General features: G+C 37.4%; 1 long non-coding RNA gene across 1 annotated transcript; it reads left to right on the top strand.

The window, feature by feature from the left end:
* Positions 1-18,135: 18,135 nt before the first annotated feature.
* On the top strand, positions 18,136-19,929 carry LOC139114856 (uncharacterized). Its single transcript, XR_011547980.1, has 2 exons — positions 18,136-19,427; positions 19,620-19,929. It is a non-coding gene; the product is annotated as an uncharacterized lncRNA (long non-coding RNA).
* Positions 19,930-25,376: the final 5,447 nt, after the last annotated feature.

Below are 25,376 nucleotides of genomic sequence, written 5' to 3'. Positions count from 1 at the left end.
CCCATCTTGTCTTGTATCTGCTTTAATGTGTTTTGTGTCTAAATTGTGTTATGGCTGTTAGTGTGAAAATTAACAAACGGGTTGTTAATTTTAAAATAAGCCATGGCGAGACGTGGGCGTAGTCCATTGTGTCTTTCGACAGCCGTGACCCGTTGACCCCACGTTTCGAAACCAGAGCGGTCTCTTCCTCGGTCGCCTAAAAGATATAAATATATCTCTTTCTTATTTTAATGTTGTGTCGATGTTGTTGACAGAACATCATATCAGGCCATCTGAAATCTACATTTTCAAAGCTTTATCAAAGGCGAAACACTAAGATACGCCAGAACTTATATGATATGGTCTTTATTGACGCTGAAATTACTCATTATTATTGCCGATAAATCATCATTATTAAATATGTGTAATTTCCAAATGCGGACGCATACATACATACATACATACATACATACATACATACATACATACATGCATGCATGCATGCATGCATGCATGCATGCATGCATGCATACATACATACATACATACATACATACATACATACATACATACATACATACATACATACATACATACATACATACATACATACACACACACACACACACACACACACACACACACACACATACATACATACATACATACATACATACATACATACATACATACATACATACATACATACATACATACATACATGCGGACGTTGTGTCATACATCCATACGTACGTACAGACGGATAGTTTATAAAATATAGACTTCAGGTTGTCAGTAACTTAAAGTTTACTTTTAAGAGTAGCTCTGCCGCTACGCAAGCTATCAAACTGCACAACAACCCCTCTCTGTTCTCACTGGTCCTAGGACAGTGAAGCACCACCCCATCCCAAATTGTTACCAACACTCCGAATCCCAAAGTTCGATACTTTTGATAGTCTTGCCTGCTGTAAGATCTCCATTCACTTCGAAAGATTTAGTATGAAGTGTTAGTGATAAGCCCATATTTGTGTCTCATCTGCACACATAAAAAACATTTTCCTTGAGAATGGTTTAAGCAACTGTTGAGGTGACATCATATGACCTTAAGCTCAACATAAACAAGGGCAAGGCACAGTCGATATATCGCTCATATGTTATCGTATAAAACATATGTTTGTTTAATCTCTAAAACCTTTGGTGATCGTCATATGTATGTTTAGTTTTGTGTTCTATTGTGCTAGGTCACGGCATAATAAATTATCTTACAGCAAATGCTTTAGTTGAATCTGACGTCTCAATGCTGGCACATAATGTAGAGCTGCATAGCCTTATTTAATTGTCAGAACAATTGAGCTCCCTGCAAAGAGTTCATGTTATGGAAAATTATGCCTGCAAAGTATACCTGAGTAAGTTTATCAGACACTTGAAAATTTCTTCTTTGGTTTATTTTGTGTGAAACTCATAGGTTGCCTCTGTTAGGTCAGCAGTTTTTGATGGCATTATTTAAAATCGTACCTGTCCGAGCGAATCTACGCTTGTTAGGTATGAAATCGAAAAGTAGGTCACCACTAAAGTCTCCCGAAATCCTTGGTACCAAATGTTTCATTTTGAACGCATTGGTTGCGATCAAACGCTACTAACATGATAAATACAACTACTTGCGGCCCTATTTCTCTGATGAAGGCTAAGAATAAGGGTAAGCAAGCGTTTTCACCGAATGAAAGTAAACAAGCAGCAGTAAAAAAAATAACTGAACCCGTGAAGCCCCTATTATAAGTTTGAGGTAGATGCCTGTGTCTGCAAGGACGGCACATTCTCTCTCTCTCTCTCTCTCTCTCTCTCTCTCTCTCTCTCTCTCTCTCTCTCTCTCTCTCTCTCTCATTTACGAAGACGCGCTCTCCTCTGGTTAATTTCGATATTCATTCATGAAAATTATTCCCATGTCAGTTGTAAATGTCAGTCTCAGTATAACTTGTCATAAATAAACGCATTGGTAAATATTATTTAAACAAGTCATCGTTGATGACACAGTCCCCGCTTGTCCATTTTGTTATAATCTTTGGTGTCTAGGTAGCTGTGGTCTAGGTAGCTGTGGAATGGCATTGATGCAACGGGTGCATCAGGCCTGTGACTTGCATAATAAAGTAATCTGAGGAACGTTCAATAAAATTGACCCATCTCTGCCGGTAATGACCATTGAAGGAACTTTTGATTACATCACACATAACGATTCCCTCACTGCCTCTAGTGTCATGATGGCACATACTATACACATGGTTTGGTGGAATTTTAGAAATGGTATGGGATCGGGTATGTTGTTGTAATCAGCCATTTCGGATCATATAATGAAACAAATTAATGTGCACAAGAATGCAGCCATATCACGTTTAAACAAAATCAGTCCATCGAAGGACAGTGACCTATGTTTATGTTTCAAAGACATAAAAAAATCACACCAAAATTGAAATCAAGTGGCTGTCTATTGACCATATGGATCATAGCACAAAATTAGTAGACATGCATATGTATGCCATAGTACCTTATGTTTGTACCAAGTCTCAACAACATTGGATAAGGAATATTTGCATATGATTAAGCCTCAAAGACATGGAGAAATCCAAAAATTACCATCTGGCAGCTATATTGGGGGAAAATGACAATCTGGCAACCATATTGGAACATGTCACGAAGTACATTGACATGTATATGTACATGCTATAGTGCATGATCTTTGTGCCAAGTTTGGACAAAATCGGTGTAATGAATGACCTTTGAATTAAGCTTCAAAGACATGCAAAATTCCAACAAAATGGCAGTTCTGCAGCCATATTGGCTCCTATCGCAAGGTTAATTGATACATGCATATGTATGCCATAGTGCTTTGCCTTTGTGCCATGTTTGAACAAAATCGGTTCAAGGATATTTGAGTTATGGTTCAAAGACATGACAAAATCGCAACAAAATGGCCGCCTCACGCCCATATTGGATCGTATCGCAATATAATGTGACATGCATATGTAGCCATAGTGTTATGCCCTTGTGCCAAGTTTGAACAGAATCGATTCAAGGATGTTTGAGTTAATGGTTCAAAGACACGAAAAATCGCAAACAAAATGGCCGCCTCACGCCCATTTTGGATCGTATCGCAATATAATGCGACATGCATTTGTAGGCCATAGTGTTATGCCTTTGTGCCAAGTTTGAACAGAATCTGTTCAAGGATGTCTGAGTTATGGTTCAAAGACACGAAAAATTGCAAACAAAATGGTCCCCTCACGCCCATATTGGATCGTATCGCAATATAATTCGACATGCATATTTAGGCCATAGTGTTATGCCTTTGTGCCAAGTTTGAACAGAATCGGTTCAAGGATGTTTGAGTTATGGTTCAAAGACACGAAAAAGCGCAAACAAAATGGCCGCCTCACGCCCATATTGGATTGTATGGCAATATAATTCGACATGCATATGAAAGCCATAGTGTTATGCCTTTGTGCCAAGTTTGAACAGAATCGGTTCAAGGATGTTTGAGTTATGGTTCAAAGACATGAAAAATCGCAAAAATATAGCCACCTTGCGGCCATATTGAATCGTATCGCAAAATATATCGATGTGCATCTGTAGGTCATAGTGCTATGCCTCTGTGCCAAGTTTGAACAAAATTGGTTAAGCAGTGTCTAAGGAACGGTTGCGGACGGACGGACGCACGGGACCCAATCTATAAGTCCCCGCCGCACTTCGTCCGCGAGGACTAACAACGATCACATCGCTTAGATGTGTCCCAGTAGATAGTAGCCAGGGATAGAGTAGACCACGATATACTGAATGGCATGTTTTCGGATATGCATGCCATATGTGGATAATTCTGTGCTATTGCTGTAAACGGCGCTGAAGAATTGTAAATGACTAGCGTACTGTTTTGAACCTGACTTCCGTGAGTCCTATGTAGAGCTTGATAGTGCTGTTGCCACTTGTAACCTGAGCCTTGTATAAAATTGACCCTTTGACCCCACGTTTCGAAACCAGAGCGGTCTCTTCCTCAGTCGCCTAAAGATACAGGTATATCTCTTTCTTATTTTAATGTTGTGTCGATGTTATTGATCTCCTGTTTTTCTAGCAGTGAAGCCAGAATACTTATGCTCAGATCGTAAGGCTGCGTTCAGAAAAAATGGTTAGGGGGCTGAGGAATTCAGGGGATTTGAAATTTTGGGTGTAGGAGACTTTGAAAATTTTGTCTGGCTGTAGGGGGGGGGACTTGAAAATATGTTGGTTCCCTTTTATGTTTTATATTTTCCAATTCCAAGGTTTTGTAGGTAATTTAATGATAATGAATACCATTTTTATGTCATCCAATTGTTGTCATGTTAGTAATCATTTAACAAAATCTAGAACCATTTTGTCACATTTCATGACTTTTATCTCGAAAAAATCTAAACGTGTGATTTGTCATAAAAAAACAAACGAGCCTAGTAACAGGGCAGAAGCTGCAACTGTTGATGATTTTTGCAATATTTCTATGTAATATATCAACTACAGTTTCTTGCTTTCTCCCTAAAGCATAATCAAACACAATATTAGTTTGTCGACAAAGCCTGTATATATAAATATGCATTAGGTAATTATTTAATCAGTGACAGTCAGTTGTCAGTGATACAAATGCATGGTACACATACACAGGCTGTGGTAGCAAGCTGAATAGTGGATAGTTCAACATGCTGTAGGGAGTAGAACAAGAACGCAGTTATATAAACCGAACAAAAATATCGTCAAAATTATCAAGTTAATACTGCCTACGGGCAGTGTCACTATTAGATGCTGCTCTACTACTGCAGTGTTACTGTCACTGCATACATGAGCAGTGATAGAGATAGCTCTGACTCTGATGTACATGGTATTTGAAGAAGAGTTTGTGTCAAATGGCGCTCATGACAGTGAAACATACTTGTACACAAGATTAGGCCAGAGAGCAACACATGGAAGACCAAGAGACCTTCTGGCATATGAGAATAATATTAAAGAAAAAAGATGGGGTCACCATGTTCAATTTTCTAAATTTTCATATTCACGTCATAAAATAATACATACGTAAAACTTTGAACAGTAAAGACTAACTGAAAAAATATGACTAAATGGAATTATTTATTTTTTAACCAAATTTGCCATTATTATACCCAAAATTCAGAGATTAAATATTTATTTGATGAAATATTTTAACCTTCCAATATTGTCAGTTTTGGGTAGCATCTAATTCATATTAGCCAGAATTCACAATTTGCATACTCTCTCATGATCGTTATTTTGTGTGCTCTTCAGCAGGAGCAATTGTCCTGGCCAGATTTGGATTAACTCAAGTTGGCTTAGACCGATAAATCAAAAAAGTTCACTGATGCGTTTAAAAATGAATCAATTTAAGAACTTGCCTTAGAAATATGACTTTACAAAGTACTAATAACAGGTAATGTTGAACATCTGCGAGTGGAATGGAGCAATACGTGTTTATTTTGTCTGCGCGCACATCCTTTACAAATATGCGTGCTTGTGATAGTTGGGGGGGGACTTGAAAAATTTTGATCATATAGAAGGGGGTCGTTTGAAAATGTTTTAGGGTATTGAGGGGGTCTGAAAGAAATAAGATTTCAATCGCGATTCCTCCAGCCCCCCCCCCCCCAATCGTTACTTGTTAATGCAGCCTAATGTGTTTCTTCGTTCATCGACTTGTTCCTAATGCCGTGGACTTTGGCCTGTATCAGTGTATCGCTGATGTTTGCATTTCTTTTGTATGCGACGATCGGTTCTTGTGGGAATAATTTCCTTCAGGCTTAGTGTTTCGTCTTTGTCTATGTGTTCCCAGTTTTCGCACATTGCTGTTTTTTATAGTTTATAGATTGTGTTCTTGTATATATATATATATATATATATATATATATATATAATATATATATATATATATATATATATATATATATATATATATATATATATATATATATATATATATATATATAATATATGTTTGCTATATTTTTCGTTGTGAAGATTAATCTTTTCTTCGTTTCTTCGTTTGTTCGCTTGTGTTCTAGTTGCGTAATTAGTGTGACGAACGTAGCATAAACATAAATAACAACACGAATTTTAGATTCATCAAAATCTGTCATCCCACAAGAAACAAGAGCAAAAACCAATGCACGTGGCAAAGGGTTGAATTTCACCCCAACACCAAATCGTCCTCACAGAGTTCATTGCGCACAAAACGTAAAACATTAGGAGAACGAGGATCAAATACATTATGCGACACGAATTTACCAAAAGAGACAAATTCAAACACAAGTCTCGATGGACTCTACATACAACTAACAATACAAATGGACACATTTGAAATCCTACACAGAACATCAGGCCACCTGAAAGCTACACTTTAAAAGCCTTAACAAAGCCAAACACTAAGGTACGCCAGAACTTATATAACATGATCTTTGTTAGACGCTGAAATTATTAATGCCGCTAAATCATCATTATTAAATATGTGTTTGATTAATTTCCAAATGCGGACACATACATACATACATACATACATACATACATACATACATACATACATACATACATACATACATACATACATACATACATACATACATACATACTACATACATACATACATACATACATACATACATACATACATACATACATACATACATACATACATACATACATACATACATACATACATACATACATACATACATACATACATACATACATACATACATACATACATACATACATACATACATACCCCTAACGTCACAGTCTCAGACCAAACACTTCATCTGCATCAACAAAAGTTGTCATATAAGCTAAAGGAGTACTACCAGTTACAGTCGTAGATAACGTAGAACTTACATTCATTGAGGCTGTGTGCTCTCGAAGTCCTCTATAACTTTGACCAAGGGAAAACGTTTCATGATTCTGAATGTATTTTTAAGAACTCCAAGTTGCCCACGGATATGAATCCAGATTCAAAGAGTTTGTTGAAGACATCGGCCGGGTCGTCCAATTTCATCATGTCCCGCTTGGAAATCTGCTGACCGGTCAGAAGGTAGCGCATGGTACGTTCATCTTCCACACCAAGTTTACCATTAAGGTCATTAAACAACCTCTTCAGAGGACCTATTGTCGACGGTTGTGGGACCACTTCCGGTAAAGACTGGCGCTCATAGACCTCAATGTATTGCGAGATAAGTGGTATTCGATTTATGTTGGTTAACAGTTCCTTCAGAAAGGTTAAATTGTTCTCTGAAATAAATCCTGCATCAATCACTCCATGTTCCAATGCATTTTGCTGTTTTGAGTACCCAATACACAGAGATACGAAGACTTAGTCTACATCAAAGTATCCAGATAATACAGAGTGTCTATGCCTTTTGAGGAAATCTTTGGTGTTAACGTCGGCGTGTGAACATGACCCCCTGCTCCCCTTGTAAGTACATTACCAACGAGAGTATGGCGGACGAGACACATTGGACGCACATTTTCGTAAAAAGTAGGTATTCTTTTGGGCGTTGTGGAAATACTTACTGAACACAAATATAAGACCATATTGGTTACCCTTTCACTTACTGTAAAATGAACGTACATTCAATCGCATTTTGCATTTCCTGGCAGCTTCGACCACTCTGGCTTTTAGATTTAAAAAGTCAGTTTATGAACAGCCGCCATGTCATCTCAGTTTCCAGATATTCATACCTAAATTCTCATCTCAATGAATCACCACTTTGTTGGTTTGTCTCAAGCCGAACATAGTATCCACATCATTCATACGACACCTCGGACGAGATTGTCTTGTTGTGATACTGTATTCAGTCGCCGATGCACTCTCGCGATGTCAGAAATCTTAATTGATCTGATTGACGATCCATGCTCAATCTTAATGTTCATTGACCTGTTCTAGATCGGGTGTCTTGTTTGTTCAACTACTCTAGACTTCTTTCCCGTGTCATAGAAAGGAATTAAAAACACCCTGAAAAATTGTCATAAACTTGAAGGCAAGTTATGGCCCAATTATTGTACAACTTTCACAAAAGCCTTTAATAAAATTTTAGCTTTCTTTAGAATATCGAAGTAGGTATGAACGAAGAAAAGATTTTCTATTTTAAGCCCTCAAATTAAGAGCCTGCCACACAATTTGAAGCAGTCTACTCCAATTCTTGTTTATCTCATTGAAATATACATCCAGCTTCCAGAGACTTTACAAATAGACATAGACAAATCACATCAGCCATGTAATAGGATGTATTCTGTTCTGTTATCAAGTTGTTATTACCGCTTGCCAGTATCAAGCTATACCTCGATGAACAGTCAACAAAAATTAAATTGCTTGAACTGTTCTAAATGTATACTGATGGTCCGAAGTTAGAACCCGAATGTTCCGAAACAAGATAAGTTACAATTCTATATACACTAGCATACACTAGCATCGCCAATGTCAATCTTCAATACCTAACAACCATGTAAAAGAAGAGCAGAGATACCTAACAACCATGTAAAAGAAGAGCAGAGATGCAATTTGCGGATGGCGAGTTCAACAACGGGGGAAATCAGAGCAACCCAATGTGTGAGAAAATAGAATTGACCTAGCGACATCGGCTGTCACTTCTACAGCAGCTCTGTATGTGGGGTTCAGAAATAAGAGAACTTTACATCAAATTATATGGCAGAATGTACGCCATTTGAAAACCCACCAGAAAAAACAATCCGTCTTCCAATGTCAAATGTGATTATGCATATAACCTATCCTGTGTTTTCACAAAATGCTGCCCTTTCCCAGCCTTGTCCGTCTGTCTTAAACCTCATAACTTAGATTAGCGAATGTGCCTTTACTAATATTAAAAAATGATATTAGATTATGAACTCTCATGGGCACTCATAAAGGCGAAGACTCTCAGCATACATATATACATACATACACACACACACACACACACACACACACACACACACACACACATACATACATACATACATACATACATACATACATACATACATACATACATACTGGCATACATACATACTGACATATATACTAACGTCAGACGCCGGACGGATACCCGTCCCAATAGCTTCTATAAACTATAGTCTATAGTAGCTAATAAACATCACTTTGTGGCTTTATTTATAATTTATTCTAAGCAGGCGAAAGGTAATAAGTTGACGACTTGTTGACATATTACGTAATATTAACAAGTTGACTTTCTGGTTTCAAATGCAAAAGTTAAAACTCTCTGTAAGATATTTGATATATAAAAACCTACTGTGAGATGGAAATTAAAAGCGGATAAAAGGTATGTTTTCGACTCTTAGTCTTTCGACTAAGACTAAAGCATAACGGCACACTGCTCTAAATGACGTGACAAGGCATATATTCAAAAGAAACACCATATGTGCAGTTAAATATAAACATGTCTCACGTAATCAAATCACATGACAACAATATCATCAAGACTGGCGGCATTTTAAAGGCAACAGAATACAGTTATCGGGATAAACTCAACCGCCCACTCAGGGGAACCGACCGATCTAAGGGAATTGTATACGAGGCTAACGTTGCAAGTGGCAACACGCTCTACATAGGACCCAAGGACTTTGAGTTCAAAACACGATACGCTAATCATTTATAATCCTTCAGCACAGTTTACAGCGATAGCACAGAATTACCTAAATATATTTGTAATCTAATATAAAAAAAAGTCTGATGCATTTCTTTCAGATATATTACAGAAGAATTACATGTTTATCACAGCTACAGTTTCGTCTACAGCAGACATGAGAGAGCAGACACTATAATAAGCTAAAGTGAATACAGGGGTATTGTTTCTTACCTAAGTCACTGCCATTACACGTTTTACGCCAAACTTACGAAGAGTAAATGAACTTTGGAAGAGAGAAAAATCAACAACTGCATGAAAAAAGCTTAGAAGAACCGCTCAAAAAGTCTGAATACACACATTTAAAGTTTTTAGGAAAAGCTTTTTAGTTATACTTTCTTTTCTTGCTTTTTTCCGATCAAAAACATATTTCTCTTCCGAATGTATATGGATAATGCAAACTTAACAACATCGCAAATTCAGCAAAACATATGGAAACATGTTCATCATTAATTTGCTTTAATCTTTTCCAACGTTTGCTAAAGACCGTGTTTCTTGTCATTCTTTTATCTTTACAAAATAATCAGTATCGTGTTGGAAAGAATTGACATTACAGGGAATCAGGATATGCCATATTATGTCTTGTGGTGAACTATACTATTTACATTCAATTGCCTTAAAAGCTGACAGTATGCAAGATTGCAGACTAGCGGGTAACTTTAAAGCATCGAACCCTTTCTCAATAACTCTAAGAATAAATTGTTTATTGTCAAGCCACAGTTTGTGAATGAACAGCCGCCATCCCACTTCTGTCTCCAGGTATTCATATTTGTCATTCTTGTCATAATGAATCACCATCTTATTGGTTTGGTCTCCGGAGAACCACTCTATTTCTTGTCCGTACGTCAAAATGATTTTCAAATTTGCATGCTTCCATACATAGCTGAAACCTGGCTTCGATACCACTCCAATGGCACCCTGGAAGAGCATCCTGTCTCGGTCGGATATCGAAGTAAATTGTCGCTGGACTTTGGTTATATCCGAATTCGTTATACAATTCCCACAGTCAATCCTCGTTGCCCTGTTTCCCATTTTATCAAACGTCACGAAGATCTGCACAGAGACGCATGTTACCAATCAAGGAATATGTCAAGGGGGCAGGTCAAAGCAATTAGGCAATAGACTTGTTGTTAAGTCACAAACAGATCTATTCGAATATTTTAAACTGAGGTCTGAATAGATACTCTAACGCTTTCATCGGTGCTTTATTAGACGAATATCTTTTATGAGTGCTAGTATATTTTAAAGATATAACTGTTTCCAAATTTGAAGGGATTGCCGATATATTCTGTGGTAGCGTTCTTAAAAGAGAGGGTCTTCCATTTTTTATGTACCAACATTCTGATCATCTAGTCTCTTTTTGAAATTTAAGGCTCCTTTGTGGCACCTTCAATTGTCAACTATCAATTGTCGAGCTGCCAAGTATGAATTTTGCTCGGTTTCTGAAGCACGTCCAAAATAGTGTTACGTCAATTGACTGGATATTGTTCAACCGAAAGTGAATAATAACTTCCTATAAATAAATGAAATTTCGATCACATACAAAACTCTTTGGACAAACGGCAATGCATGCAATGATATTTAAGTTTGGCCAATATAACGGACCGACTTTACCGAAGCTCAACTTTTTCGATTCCAACACACATATTTTTTTCTATTCCTGTATCTAGTGAACAAAATATGTACATCTCAGGAAGGAAAAAAATCAAAACGAAATATAGAATCAATGATTGTTTCCATGCCCTGTAATTTGTACATTCGACATAGGCTTGTCATACTTACCAATATCACCGGTAATATAGATTTTCTGCCCATTGCAACTCAATGCGCCAAAACACCAGTGCACATAAACTTCGCTAAAAACAAACTTCGCTAGAACAGATAGTCCGTCTTTTGCGCAGCAGCCGTTTGCGCATGGTTTTCCAATTGCATGAACCGTCGTTCTCAAATGTCTGATGTGATTTTAAAACAATAGATCCTCGTTCGCGAGTTCGAGGTTCTGTTCACAACACAAACGACCGCGCATGTGATGTAACTTTTTCAAACTAAAGACCCTCGTTCTCGCAACTGTTTGCTCTATAAACGGGCACACAAAGTTTCATGCATTTAACATAGTTTTTGAAGGTCTATAGAATTGAAGTGATATATTAATATTTAATTGTGACATTAACAAGGCTGCACCTCCACTATTCTAAACTGCGGTATTGATCCTTGTACTGAATCAGTTTATGATAGTATCGATAGCTTGCAAAATCTTTGAATTACTGTAGAAAGGCAAAATCTTGATAAGATCATGAATAATAATGGTCGTAATCTGTTAGAGGTATGTAAAGGTCTCAGTCTGAATATTATCAATGGAAGATTAGGGACTGACCATTCTGTTGGGAATTTTACATGTGCATATTCAAAAAACGTCCATTGAGAATTCTCAGTTTCATCCTACTTTTGAGCCTCCAAAGGGAACATGTAAGAAGCACCTTATGTATGTATGTATGTATGTATGTATGTATGTATGTATGTATGTATGTATGTATGTATGTATGTATGTATGTATGTATGTATGTATGTATGTATGTATGTATGTATGTATGTATGTATGTATGTATGCATGCATGCATGTATGCATGCATGCATGCATGCATGCATGCATGCATGCATGCATGCATGCATGCATGCATGCATGCATGCATGCATGCATGCATGCATGCATGCATGTATGTATGTATGTATGTATGTATGTATGTATGTATGTATGCATGCATGCATGCATGCATGCATGCATGCATGCATGCTGCATGTATATATATATATATATATATATATATATATATATATATATATATATATTTTTTTTTTTTTTTTTTTTTTTTTTTTTTTTTTTTTTTTTTTTTTTTTTTAAATATATATATATAAAACAGTCAATCATTCTGTGTAGATTTATGGCCGAAGCTGCTTGAAAATATAAAAGGCGATTGAGTGTCACTAGTACAATGATTTTGTAAATATCACATTAAAGGTATCATACTGTAACATGTTTCAATTTTGCCACAGTTACCATGGAAAGAGAAAATCTAACCAATCACAGATTTTAAGAGGGTAGCCGCTTTTTAAAATCAGCGCCCTTACATGGACATTTTGAATACCAAGGATTGCCTCTTTAACCATATATGGGAATATTTAGATTACAGATGACTGTATACCTTTAAGGAAAAGGTGACCAATGGTCTTATAGTTGTATTCAGCAGGTATGTTTACAATGCCAGCAAGAACACTTACTTTCTTACGAAAAAATTTCGCACGGCTAAGTGTCTAGTCTCCGTACTCCAATGGGAAATGAACTTACAAATGGAAGGGGCGCTAATGTTTTTAACACTTTTTCGCAAAAAAGCATGAACACTTTGTGCTGTCTGGATAGGTTCATGTAGTGTTGATGTTTAGTTGTATTACTGTATATCCTCAAAACAGCAAAACTTCATTTAAACAGGAAGTGGTGGAAAAACACCACATGCGAGTGGAAATGATAAAGGAGAGGTACAATGTACCGGGATATTTCGATGGCGTGTTTATTGCAATTAATAATATTTCTCTCAGGCGTTTATACACGTCTATGGTACGCGTATATGCGCATGGCGGAATACAGGCGACTGTGCGTGTACCGGGGAGTTGCTATGAAGCAAGTAGTAAAATTGTTCACTCTCCTTTTGTTATAAGTCTAGGTGGTATTTGTGTAAAAAAGGAGCTAAGTAACCGAGAGCAAGGATGTAATCTGTTTGAAACACATTTTAATAACCGTTGGGTGTGGGCGCAAAAAGTGAGCTACAAGGAGGGGAACTGCATGCAGCAATCACCTGGCATAGTACAATTTAAACAAACAGGAGTGACCCACTTGACTGAATAGGCTGAAGAGATTTAATGTTCAATAGAGACGCCTGTTATAATTGCTTATCTTTTGAAGTCAGCAGTTAGTTTCCGTTCCTGACATGTGATCGGTGTCCTGTTGTGTGAGGTTTACACGGAATTATAATAGAAACTTAAAGTTCACCGAAAAGTATCTCTTTATATCGTACAATAGGAACGTGCCTAGAGGATATAGTCAACTCCCAGACTATATTTGTTTTACATTTGCATTATCACTTCTTTTTTATCTTTGTTTTTATTTCCATATTAAACAAAGCAACAAAAGAAAAACAAAAGTGTGCACACGAATCTAGTGAAGCTTACTTAATTTACAAGAAGTGAGAATCTTTACATATCAGTCAATGGGTTTAAGCTATCCCATTTTCTGTAGTGAAAATTGAGCTTGTTTTTCTTTTCAGCAATATAGAACTCTATCTGCCGGTTTTGTTTTACATAGAACTTCATAACGGCATAGGAAGTTGTTTATTCTGAACTTTACATATGTAGATATACCGTTTAAAAAGCAAAATCAAATGATTCAGTGGCTGTTTACAACTTTCTAACAAGCCAATAATGATATTTTTCTTGTTACAAGGTACGTCTTTAATGCCTCGCAGTAAGTTTGCAGACTTGTCCAAATATCCTGAGCCTTCACACAATAAACGAAAAGATGAGAAATTGTCTCTTCGTGCTCGCCACATAAAGTACAATTTGGGGAATCTACTATTTTTCACTTGAAGAGTTTGTCATTTGTGGCCAAATAGTTGTGGATGATTTTAAACTGGAAAGCACGCAAGTCTGAAGAAAGTGAACATCTGAAAGCCAATGAATAGACCAATTTGCAGTCTTCCTCTGTCAAATTATATTTAGCCATAATTTTGGGTTCGGAAGAAGGTGGTCGAGATATTTCATTGACGAGCCTGCAGTACAAATGTTTAGACGTTAAAGAATTCAGAGACACACAAGTGTTATCAATATATACATTGTCTCTCTCTAACTTCTCAAAATCCCCAGTATTTAGCATTGAACGCCAAGATACAACCATTTTCAGTATTAGATAGCGAAGCTGCCGCAGTGAACTGCAATAAAACTGCTTACACTAATTAGTTTCAGCTGTAGCCGTGGCCACTTTGGTGTTGAACAAGGCTACTTGATACAGACAAAAAGTCTGCTTCTACAAAGGCACAACTAGCTCTGTCTGAGGCTCCGGTTGTAAATGAGAGTTTACGATTGGCACCCTGTGTTCAAGATTAAGATACAATGTAATATTACCATGCACTGGTCCATGTACAAATCTTTTTTATTTCAACTTCCCCAGACAAACTGTCTGCATGGGACATACAATGTTGTCGACTTTGCCAGCTGGCTACAGATGAAACTAATTAGTGTGAGCAGTTTTATTGCAGTTCACTGCAGTGGCTTCGCTATCTATTACTGAAAATGGTTGTAAAGGGATAGCGCTGATGATTCCATAAATCTTGAAGATTTGTAAACTCGTTAAAATTTTGTTTTTCCAGTAGTCTCTAGTGTGGAAATTTCCTTGGTCATCTAATAAATCTCTAACTCTATGTATTCCTTTGCAACAAGTGCTTTACAGTATATGGGGTTTTTTTGCCAATAAGAATGTGCCGGTTGTTCCAAATAACCTGGTTGGCAATTTGTTCAGGAGACGGCTCAAAATTGGTGAAATTTGACCATTGTAAAAAAAAATATCTTTGTAAAAAGGATGTATCTCAAGAGTATTGATACAGTGCGCATCAAAATTACAATACATTAGGAAATTCCCTCCTACTTCACTCATAAAATGTGACAATATCTCCTTCCAACCGGAAGTTTGAATAGAGCAAAATCTTCTGATCCATTTGAAATTCTGGGCCAAAATAAATGACTCAATGTGGATCATATTTATATTTATCAATTAATTCTGTTTTACTTCAATGGCGGCTTTGTAGACCCAAATGTTATCAAATAAGAATAGGTAAATGTCAAAGAACACGACACAACCTACCTAGTTTAAATGCTATCAGTCTCTGTGTTATCCAGGCTAATACGGACAATACAAGTTTTATTGATATGTCAAATTATGTTTGTAGTTCTGATTAAAAAACTATTTCTGTTGATTATGAACACAGGTGTAAACCTGTATGAAATTTATATGCATGTGCGTGAACTACACTCTACTTTTCACCTAAAATATTGCTTCCGCATCAGTTATAAATTTTATGTTATCTCATAATCGCGACGTACAAAACCTGTACAATCTGTGCATTCTGACCAAACTGATAGCTCTCCTGCAATTGCGACCTCTTTTAAACACTTTTTGACCAATCAGAGATAGTTTTCCGGTGTTTGGCTTAATTGCTAATGAAACTTTTAATGTTAATTGTTTTCCAAGTCAACTATCCAAGCATTTTCAGAGGGGTGATCAAAAAAGGCCAGAACAGCCAATTTTGACCAACCGGTTTCAAGAACGGGCTGAGCGAATTCTTTTCCCCTAGAACGCTAGCGCTCACAAACAGACGAAGTTGGTCAGTTTTTGTTTTATTGTTATGTCCCATTAGCCGAAATGTTCTGCACCTGTGAATGACGGACCCTTGTCCATAACAACGGAGAAAACATCAGTTTTGTAGTCATTTTTGTCGCTGTTCTTAACTACCGACAATCCAGTCGTTGTGGACTGACCTGGTGGGAGTGCAGAGAAATACTTAGAAGAACCAAGTGTAGAATTAGGGATAAAGTCGAGATAATTTGTTTGCGTTCCTGCCAGCCTTATCCGAAGCATTCTTTGTAGTTTTATCGCCCTCGTTCACGCTGAATATTCATAAACGTGGGCACTATCCGGTTCTCAGGGCCTGGACCGGATAGTGCCCACGTCAAAATTTGTATGGCCAAAAGCTGGAATGATGGAATTTCACTGAAAATGTTCATCCACTATTTAGGGAGTCTAAGAGGAAAGTATGAATAATTTTTTTCCAATACAAAAATAGGTAAACCAATGTATTTACTCTCGATTATTGATATCAGTGTACTAGATTAGATTAGGGTGGTAACAAATGGATGTGTTTGCCAGAAATTGGATTTTGGAATTATACCAAAATGTAGATTCACTGTACATGGGAGTCAATGAGGAAAATATGAATAATTTTTTCCAATACAAAACTATCAAAATCTGTGTATTTAGAGACATTTGATAATTCATTTTAAAGTACTTAGTTAGCCTAGGATGGTTAAAGGTTGATATGTGTGCAAGAAATTGGATTTTGGAATTTCACCGAAATGTTGATTCACTATATATTGGAGTCTATGACAAAACTAAGAATAATTTTTTACAATGCTAAACTAAATTAATTTGTGCTTTTATAGATGTTTGATAATTGATACAAATGCACTTGATTCAAATAGGGTATTTAAAAGTTCAGATGTGGACAACAATTATGATATTGGAATTTCACCTAAAAGTATTATTTAACTTGTCATATGGTACTTGTAGTCTCAGTACAGGTAACTGTTAAATAATTTCCCTGACAAAACTTGCTATAACTCTAATATGTAAGTAATAGGAATTGTTCATTGCCCTCAGTTCAGTGAGCTTGATTTACAATAAGACAAGCCTCAGAGTTGTCAAGTCAAGATGTTCATGTGACAGATAATTATACTTTTGTTCAGATTTACAGGTGAATAACTGCAGAGAATGAAATCATGCAACGAATCATTTTTATCTCCCAGAATATTTATGAACACTGAAACTGCTTTTTGACGGGACGGATACTTATGAAAATTAAGTGACCCCCCTCTGAGCTGTTTGAAAAACACATGACCCCCACCCCCCCTTTGCAGTTTTCAAATTTGAGGTGACCCCCCTGGAATTTGCCGGCCCACCCCCGGCCATAATAACTGAACGCTCCCTTACAAGGGGAGCAGGGGTCATGTTCACACGCTCACGGTTTTAATACATTTTAACATCAAAGATTTCCTCAAAAGACATGGACACTCTGTATTATCTGGATACTTTAATGTAGACTAAGTCTTCGTGTCTCTGTGTATTGGGTACTCAAAACAGCAAAATGCATCGGAACATGGAGAGATTGAAAACGCTGCATGAAAATCATAAAGGAGAGAAACAATGTACCGGGATTTTCCGGTGACGTGTTTATTGGAATCTAAACGATAGAAACACGATCGCGGTGTTGAGTAGCCATATGTACCAAGGAGTTACCCCATGTGCTATGAAACAAGTGGTAAAGTAGTTCAGTCTCCTTTTATCGTAAGTTTAGGAAGTATTTTCCCCTTAACATTTGTGTTCAAAAAGAGCAAGCTTACCGGCGACAAGAGCGTCACCTGAATGACAGAATTTTTAATGACCGTTGGGTCGGCGGTCAAAGTTTTAGCGACAAGGAGAGGAACGGCCATTCAACTGACTAGTCTGGTCCCCTACTCCATTTCTACAGCTGGCTGAGCTTCTCACGAAAATAGGGAGACTATTTTCGTAAGCAGCGCAGCCAACGGTAGAAATGGGTCAGGGGACCAGACTGTCAAGTGACAAAATACAACAACAATAAAACAGGAATAAGCCACTTAACTGACCTTACGCTGAAGAGACTTAATGTTGAATGGAGACGCCTGTTTTGATGTCAGCAGCTAGTTTCCGCTGTTGCACTGTAATCGGTGTCCTGTTGTGTGAGGTTTGTAAGGAGTTATTTAAATACGGTTTGAACTCAGCGAAAGGTCTCAGTTTATACCGTACAATAAGAACATAGCAAGAGGATACAATCCGCTTTCACAGGAAGCTTATATTTGTTTTAAATTTGCATTGTTAATTCTGTTTCACTGCAACGACGACTTTAAAAACTTAGATGTAATCAAATAAGAAGGGGTAAACACCAAGGAGCACAGCAGAACACAACCTATTATGTTACTAGTGCCTTTGGCATCCTGGTTAATACAAAACCTACAAGTCTTATTGAAATGTCAAATTGTGTCTTGTTTTTCTGACTCAACAATTTGATTTCTGTTATTTGTAAGTACAGGTACAGAAATTGATTTGCATGTCCGTGAACTACGCTTCACTCGTCACCTTAAATATTGCTTTCACATCAATTATAAATGATTGTGTCATCTCTTAATGTGTGCAAAAAATGTATAAGCTGCGCATGCTCGAGGCTTGTGAAACCGAAACAAAAAAAACGAGCAAGAATACAGGTTGTTTTTTAGTCTTCATGTAGTGTAAGGTTCCTTCTTTCGGTACGTGAAGCTGAACAACATGGCGGAGACACGTATCAGTCGATTTAGAACTTTGCTTCACAATCTCAACCAAAATCTTGGACAAGACGACTATAAAACAATGCGTCAACTTGTAGGAGGAAACCAAATTTCTAAACGTGACATGGACAACTTGGAAACACCGATGGAGATCTTCGGAAAACTAACCGATGGAGGATTTATTTCAGAGAACAATTTAACCTTTCTGAAGGAACTGTTAACCAACATAAAGCGAACACCACTTATCTCTCAATACATCGAGGACTATGAGCGCCAGTCTTCACCGGAAGAGGTCCCACAGCCGTCGACAATAGGTCCTCTGAAGAGGTTGTTTAATGACCTCAATGGTAAACTTGGTGTGGAAGATGAACGTACCATGCGCTACCTTCTGACCGGTCAGCAGATTTCAAAGCGGGACATGATGAAATTGGACGACCCGGCCGATGTCTTCAACAAACTTTTCGAATCTGGATTCATATCCGTTGGCAACTTGCAGTTCTTAAAAAATCTATTCAGAACCATGAATCGCATTCCCTTGGTCAACATTGTAGAGGACTTCGAGAGCACACAGCGTCAATGAACGTAAGTTTTACATTATCTACGATTGTGACCGGCAGTACTCCTTTAGCTTATATTACAACTTTTGTGGATGCAGATAGAGTGTTGGTCTGAGACCGTTTTTTGCTGTTTTACTCAAAGAACAAATTAATTAAGAGCTCTAACAGACATCACATTTCCTTGTTTAACTGCACTGATCTTTCAATATCTTCACAGATTGAATATTAACTGAAAGGTGGATGGAATGGAGTATGCAGTCAACGCGTCCATGAACATGTCTGGCGTTGATTCAGGAGTATAACTTTATTTCCTGGTATACGCTCTCAGGAAACAATCAACAATCACTTTCTTAGTGACGGCTTGTATTGCTTAACCTTTTCTTGAATACTGTTACAGATTCAAATTATTGAAATGTTAAGACTTGAATATTTTAGCACTACAATATGTCGTAAATAATTCAACTGAGATTGATCTTTAAAATTTGAATAAGAATATTGTTTGTCATTAAAAGTAGATTTTAAAAATGCGGAATATTGTCTTTCACATCTTTAAATGAAAGAGAGAGAGAGAGAGAGAGAGAGAGAGAGAGAGAGAGAGAGAGAGAGAGAGAGAGAGAGAGAGATGCAGACATGTCGGAGAAAGGCACCCTGGAGTTTCCCGTCTCACGTGCAAATATCCAAAGGCAGATTGCAGTGTATACTTCGCAAGTATGGTGTAAACACCTGAGTCAAAGCACTATTACGTCCTCGGGCCGTCCTTGCTGACGCAGCCATGCACCACGAGGCTTATGACAGGCGACTCACAGAGTTGTACTTGATGCTGTTTAAGCTCTGTTTGGTTTGATAAGGTGCCAATGTAGGAACGTAACTTATACTTATCGGAGTAATGACTCCGTACGTAGTGTACTGCATACTGGGTCTCACACGCAAACAATTCGCGATCGATAAAATCGCATCGAAAGGTTAGAGTTTCGACAGTCTCTAGCGGTGACCTACTTAAAATATAGAATACTGTAATGGCTGGACTCTACCTGAGTAGAGTTCGCTTTGACAGGTATGCCGTCTTTAAAACTTACCGACTACCCTCACTCACGTCCGATTATACCTGTGTCACGCAATTATTTCGCAGGGAGTTCAGCTTTTCAACTAAAACTGCACTGAGAGCATCGAGAGACTTCAAAGTTCAACTCCTTTATTTGTTATTGTGGAAGTTACGATACCGTGACCTCACACAACAGGACACAAATCTAAAAATAGAGATGAAAAGGATCCAAATCAACCGTTTTTATTTGGATTATAAAGGTATAGACCATAACTGAGGTCCGTTGCTATCGTTGAGTTTCAGACCATATGACGCCATCACGACACTGCGATGTCTAAACACTTCGATGTGGTCTACGTGTGTAGGTGTTTTATAGGACTTCAAGACAGCCAAAATGCATTCGAGCAAGGATTGATTCAAAACGCCCAATGAAATTGTAAATGCACCGGGATTTCCCGACGGCGTGTTGATTGCAATCTGAAAGACAGATTCATGAATGCTGTGTTTACTGTACATAGTGTACACGGGGTTTCCCAATGTGCTATGAAACAAGTAATGAAATAGTTCACTCTCCTTTTATTATATGTTTAGGTAGTATTTTGTCGAATACTATTTGTGTACATAAAGAGCTAGCTAACCGTGGACAAGAGTATAATCTGAATGAAACCATTCCAAGGACTGTTTGGTCGTGCGTCAAAGTTTGATCTACCAGGAGAGGAATGGCTTGCGGCCACTTTCCACTCTTGACCTGTGATCGATGTCCTATTACGTGAGGTTTCTACTGAGTAAAGAACATTCAAGTTTAAGTTGATCGAAAAGTCCCCTTTTACACAGTATAATGGGAACATGCCAAGAGGGTATTTATTATCCATTTCCAGATTAAGCTTACATTTGTCTTAAATTTGGTTTGTTAATTCTGTTTCACTGAAACGTCGGCTTTGAAAACTCAGATGTTATCAAATATGAAGGGGTAAACATCAAGGAACTAAGCAGGACACAACGTAGAAATGTATCAGTGGCTGTGGCATCCTGGCTAATACAGAAACTACAAGTTTTACGGAAATGTCAAATTATGCCTGTATATCTGATTAAATACTCTGATTTCTGTCAATTTTAGGTACAGATGTAACCAGCATGAAATTGATTTGTATGTTCGTTAACTACACTTTACCTGTCACCTCAAATGACGAAAACTTACCCCTAATCGGAGTAATAGCACCGCAAGCAATTGTATCACTTATGCGAACAGCGCGGGATGGCAACCATTGCGTTGAAAGGCAAATAGTTTTGGTACCAAGGATTTCGAGAGTCATTCGTGATGACCGACTTGCATACAATAACATGACGATTTCATACCAGAGCAAGTGTAGATTCGCTGGGACATCGAAAACTGCTGACCTAGCAGAGGCTACCTATGAGTTTCGACCAAAATAAACGAAAGAAGAAATTTTCAACTGTCTGATGAACTTACTTAGGTTTACTTTGGAGGCATTTTCCATAACATGAAATTTTTGCAGGGAGTTTAGTTGTTCTGACAATTACATAAGGCCATGCAGCTCTACATTGTGTGCCGGCATTGAGACGTCAGACTCAACTAAAGCATTTGCTATTAGATAATTTATTATGCCGAGACCTCGCACAACAGGACACAAAACTAAGAATACACATAAAGATCGCTAAAGAATTTAAAGATGGAACAAACAGATGACTGTTTTACATGATAAGCGATATATCGACTGAAGTGCCTTGCTCTTGTTTATGTTGAGGTTAAGGTCATATGACGTCACCTCAACAGCTACTAAAACCATTACGTCTGCGGAAAAAGTATTCCATGTGTGCTGAGGAGACACAAATGAGCTTATCACTAACATTTCATGCTAAATCTATCAAAATGAATAACGCCGTTACTGCAGGTCAGACTACCAAAAGGGTCGAAATTTTGGTACTCGGAGTGTTGGTAACAGTGGTCCCGGGGGGGTGTCACTGTCCTCAGACCAGGAAGCAGAGAAGGATTTGTTATACAGTTCGATAGATTATGAAGTGGAAGAGCTTCTCGTAAAAGTAAACTTTAATTTACTTTTAAATTACTAATAGGTCTGTATGGAGTTATGGAAAATAAAATTGACTTCGGAATGTCACCGAAATGTTGTTTGATCTACCATATACTGTAGTCTATGAGGAAACTGTGAATAATTTCTTTTAAATACAAAACTAGCTAAATTTGTGTATTTATGGACTCTTGATTATTGATATTAATGTACTTGATAGACTAGGGTGGATACAAATAGATGTTTGTGCAAGAAATTTGATTTTTGAATTTCACCGAAATGTTGATTCACTATACACGGTGGTCTTTGAGAAAACTATGAATAATATTTTCCAATACAAAACTCGTTAAATCGGTGTATTTATGTACTCTTGATTATTGATATTAGTGTACTTGATTAATCTAAGGACAATTAACTGTATCTTAAGACAATTTTTCATGATTTTTATTCCGTATATCAACGACAGAAATTCCCAGACTATAGTTTGCCAACATACTATGCAAATGCATAAAAATAGACATGTAGGTCAAATGATCAGTATCATTTAAGCTGTATGAAATGCCCATACATGAATTTTGACCCAGGCTAAAAATTCCCTTTTTGCCTACACATTAAACAGGCTTAACACTGGGCATTGCAATGTTCCTTTGCTTTAACCCTTTCACCATAATGGTGGATCTCTACAGAGGAAATGAGAGTGAAAAGGTTCAGAGAGTACATGATACTGTGGTTGATATTACGATCAAAAATATCGAAGAAGTTACATTGTCATAAATTATGGCTACTCTAGCTTAAAAGAGAACTAACTTTGACTGTGTTTCTTCATGATAATTTAGGTATTATAAACATTTTATTTTCAGCGACAACGCATTATTGTAGTTCTCTGAAACCATACTTTAATAGTTGTCCTTGAACAAGCTTTCAAGGTATTGAATATTAATTATGGCTTTCCTTTTTACCTTTTTAACAACAGGTTCAGAAACGTCATGAAGGAAAGTATTTACAAAGAACAATCAAGCCTTTACTAAAACAATAGACAGGAGCAAAGGAAATGGTTATTTTTTGTATTGTTCCAATTACATCCCCCTCGAGAAGCTCTCTTTATTATTTGTGGCCAAATCCGATGTGCACAGTGTCTGAGAGTACCTTTACTTTCACCGCTAAAGCCATAATAGCACAGCTAATGATAACAAAGTACTTCCTTTTGTCAACTATCATTTTACTCATTGTAAAACACCTTTTATTTGCAAACCTGTGACAAGAAGAAAAATAGTTGCGTGAATGAGATGGAAAAAATCTTGTAATTTTCTCTTTCTCAAATACTGTGTCATATTATCAATATATTGTGAAATATTAGCGCACTTTCCTTTCTCATACTGAATTGTCATAGAGAAAACAGTGAAATATCGGGTTTTTGTCATCCTTTGGACATAAATGGCAGGTTTAATAATTATTACTACGCTTTGCAAAACAGACTTTCAATTTGCAAACATCCAGATTTTTGTGTTATATCTCTCCGATGTATTAAAGTTACGCTAGCAGGTCGCGCCGAAAACTGCAAATGAATAACGCAATCCTTGGCTAGTGCAATGCACTTTTTTGCAAGTAGGTGCCTTGATTCAAAAACGCTCTGACCCCCTCCACGTCCCACTCCCGAGCATTCCAAAAACATGGTGACCCAATCACCAAAGTCAAACACAGGGTGACCCAATTCGACATGGATATGCCCATGCGCAAACGACAGCGAATGAAAAGCCAGTCTGTTTGTAAACATAACCATTTGCCTAGTAGACCAGTGCTATTGTTGGGTTTGCTAGTTTGTTCACGGTCCCTCGAGGGACCGTGGTTTGTTGTATCGACCCAGACTGGAATGTTCATCTTCATTTTGTGTTTCAATATTTCCTTGTACTGCTTGTTTTTCGAAAAAGTGTGAAAGGCACAAAGATGGCACTGGCACAGGAACACCGAACGAAATTTATGCACACCGATGATTTTGTGCATTGAGTCGTGATCAAGAGAACAGACTGCTGGTGATATTTGCGACTTTGGTAAGTGTAATAAGCTATGGTTGAATGTACAAATCACATGGCATGGAAACAATCATTGATTTCCATGTTTCGTTTTAATCATTACCATCTGGAGATGTGCGGATTTTGTCAACCAGAACCAGGAATGGAAAAAATGTGTATCGAAATACAAAAAGAGTCAATTTTCCGTAGTGACAGATAGTTATCTTGGCCAAACTTTAGCTTCATTGCATGAATCGTTGATTGTCCAAAGCGTTTTGAATGTGATCGGAAATTCGTTTATTGGCGTTCTCGCTTTAGTCTCATACAGTATTTTTCGTACTTATATTTAAATTTAATCGTACGAGCGAACTATAAGCCGACGGCGATATTTCCATAGCGATATTACACCGCCCCAACAACATATATTTACAATGGTTTTACCAATTATCTGGACGGTAAACTTGCTCATTCCACAGCAAGCTCACTGATGATGAAATTTTAATCGGTACTTACCGAGGCACTAGTGTAATTCGTCTCAAACTCGATATCTGATCCGGCTGCTGTAACTCCTTGGTTGACAAAGTGTAAACACAGACACAGACAGCTACTGCAGTGATAGCATGAACGAAAATGAGACATGAGTATTCAACAGTGTAGCCATACAGAAATTGTTAAACAAAGTGATAACAATGAGAAACGGAACAAATACAGCCTGCAATACTCAAAACCTGCTGACTGTGCCAAAAGGTTTATGTAAAGTCAATGGAAGTTGTCAGATTGACCAGTCTCACTCTTAATACTTTTTAAACATGATTATTGAGCACAACTCCAACTTTAATCACTTTCTTAAATCGACTTAAAGCCGAAAAAGTACA

The sequence above is a fragment of the Ptychodera flava genome, chromosome 16 (genome assembly GCF_041260155.1).
Source record: "Ptychodera flava strain L36383 chromosome 16, AS_Pfla_20210202, whole genome shotgun sequence".
In the NCBI taxonomy this organism is placed as follows: Eukaryota; Metazoa; Hemichordata; class Enteropneusta; family Ptychoderidae; genus Ptychodera; species Ptychodera flava.
Note: the sequence above shows the minus strand (reverse complement) of the source record. Positions and strands in the feature narration are given on the sequence as shown.